At 41.0% G+C, this 2,901-nt stretch overlaps 1 pseudogene; it reads right to left on the bottom strand.

The window, feature by feature from the left end:
- Positions 1-2,129: 2,129 nt before the first annotated feature.
- On the bottom strand, positions 2,130-2,558 carry LOC102871870 (annotated as a pseudogene).
- Positions 2,559-2,901: the final 343 nt, after the last annotated feature.

Here is a 2,901-nt window from a genome sequence, read left to right as displayed (position 1 = left end):
CCCAGTAAAAACAAGCTTGGAAGCAGGAGTGGCATCCACTTCCATAAATAGCTTGCCTCGGGGAAACCCTATGGATCTGGAGAAAGGATGAAAGTAATCCACACAATTGTTAAGGACTTCTATTCATAGTGTTGCTATGAGTTGCCTATGACTCGAAGGCACTTAACAACAACAACCACCTGCAGAAAACTTAAGCAAGACAAACACTTCACACCATACATAGAGACCAACCCAAGGTGAATCAGGGACTTAGAAGTAAAACAAAGTACAATAAACTTTATCAGATAAATGCTAGAAAGAACTCTAGAAGCCCTATTTCACAGTATGAACAGTCTTCCAAGCATAATGAAAAATCTACAGCCAGGAAAGAATAAGGAAGATGAATGGGACATTCTAAGAATCAAATCCCTATGCATATAAAAAAGCTTCCCCAACAGAGTAAGAATAAAACCCACAGACTGGGAAAGAATATTTGGCAATGACATAACATGTGTATATCTAAAATTCATAGAATATTATAGCATCTAAGAAAGAAAAAAGTAAGCAACCCAATCACAAAATGGGAACAGATATGAATAGACATTTCATCAAAGAAGAAAGGCAAATGGCAAAGAAACACATGAAGGAATGTTTGAAATTCCTAACTTTTAGAGAGACTATTTGGTGTGTGGAGGGAGGGGATAAAGAATATGGGATTGGAATGACTGTATGAAACATGATGGCAAAGAAGGAAAGCATGGGGGAATACCTACATTTAAAAAAAGAAAGTTCTAACCCCACCCAAAATAGGTTGCTGTTTGAGTCCACTGTAACATCTACAATGTCAATCCATGTCATTGATTGTTGCTTCCTTCTTTCCCACTAACTCTCACCCAAACTGGTTTTTAGAACAAAGATTGCATGAGAGGAGGCTGTACAGAAGGAGCAGTTTATGGAATTGAACCATGGGTTGGCAGTGCAATGCTTTACCACTAAGCCACTAGTTGTTGTTGATTGCCGTCAAGTGGACAAAAGGTCTGAAGCTTTTCTATAACTACCGACATTTATCCAAGATCATAGTTTCCAGAGGCATGTGTCTTTTCATTTATTAGGAAAGGAAAACTTCCTGACAAGGGATGTGGTAGTGCAAGGATCCTCAGCTGGCCACAGACTTTTCTACCAAGGGTGGGGGAAGGTAATCAACTAATTATACCTTTACACAAACAACCCCAAGGGAATTCTCAGCCTGATTGAGTGCATAGCCTAAGGAGGAACCATCAACTGTTTGACCTAAGTTTGGTAAGCAGGACTGCTAACAAGAAGAACAAGGTTCAATCTGCCCTAGGGCTGTTCACTAAGACAAAGAGCTAAAAAAAGAAGCCTAAGAATTGCTTAACAAGATCTCATTCCATTTGGTCTCAGGTGGAGTTGCTTAAAAAGTAGAGGCTGAATCTGAGTGAAGATTCCCTTACTTGACAGTTAAAAAACTGGTGTTGGCCAAGACTTTTCTTGTTGTTACTGACCGAAATAACTGCATATTGCTTTTCTCTGTGGCCTCCTAACTGGATTCCAGAATTTCAAGGGTCAGCATTACAAGAAAGAAAGAGCCAAGCAGAAGTCATACTACTTTTTATGACCTAAGACCAGAAGTCACAAAACATCATTTCCACTTTATTTTATAAATTATACACAGGTCAAAGGAGCTCTGGTGGTCTAGAGGTAAAAAGCTGTGCTACAATCCAGAAGCTGCACAGTTTGGGTTCAAGTCCACCAGCTGCTTCTCAGGAAAAGGATGGGCCATCTCCTCTGGGTGATAAACTCCCTCTGAAGACCCACCAGGTCAGCTAGGGGTTGGTTCTGACTTGATGGTACATAACAACAAAAATACACAGATCAGTTCTGAGTTAAGGAGGGAAGGAATCACACATGGATATTACTTAAGAATCACTGATCACTGGACACTGTTGATATCATTGTTGTGTGCCATCTAGTCATGTCCAAGTTACAGCAACTTTATGTACAACAGAATGCAATAGGTCCTGATACTGCACTATCCTTACAAATGCTGTGTCAATCCCTCATAGTATTTCTATTCCTCTGCCCCACTCCCAGCATAAGGAAATTTATTATTATGACATTATCATCAAACTTTAAGATCTTGGCTGTTCCTTCTTGCCTTTGTGTAAAGCCCTAAGAGAGGTACTGGCCACTTGGACAACCTTAAAGGTCACTCCAGGAATATCACCAACAGCCTGGCCTTTAGGACAAAATCCAACAACAAGAACATCATGGCTTTTCTTGATAAAATTCAAGCAGCCATCATTAGGCATGAAGGCTGTGATTTTCCTGCCATTCTTGATGAGCTGGACTCTGACACACTTTCTAATGGCAGAATTTGGCTGCTTGGCCTCAACACCCACTTTCCCCATCCCTTTGCATTAGAAGCACCTCCGGTGGGGTTGGCTTTCAGAGCTGTGCCCAAATGGGCTTTTTTGTACTGTATATCATGCATGGCACTCCTGGTTGGGTCAGTGGCTGCTCAGCTTCTTGGCCATATGAAGACCTTGACACTTGCCCATGTCTGTGTGGCCATGGACCAAACTGAAAGAGCAGTATTTTTACTTTTTGATGACCTTCTACTTACTGAAGTATGTGACATGAAGTCTGGCCATCCTTGCTTCCAAGGAGCATTCTGGTTGTACTTCCCCAAAGATTAGTTTGTCTGTCCTTTTGTCAGTTGAAGGTATATTCAATATTCTTTGCCAACATCACATTTTAATGATGTCAGTTTTACTCAGTTTCCCTTATTCAAGTTGTCCAACTTTCATATGTACATATGTTGTTGTTGTTATGTGCCGTTGAGTGGCTTGCGACTCATAGCGACCCTATGGACAACATCCCTAAACTCTGCTCTGTCCTGTG

This window comes from Elephantulus edwardii, unplaced genomic scaffold, assembly GCF_000299155.1.
Source record: "Elephantulus edwardii isolate Elephantulus edwardi_28Jun2011 unplaced genomic scaffold, EleEdw1.0 scaffold00312, whole genome shotgun sequence".
Lineage (NCBI taxonomy): Eukaryota > Metazoa > Chordata > Mammalia > Macroscelidea > Macroscelididae > Elephantulus > Elephantulus edwardii.
Note: the sequence above shows the minus strand (reverse complement) of the source record. Positions and strands in the feature narration are given on the sequence as shown.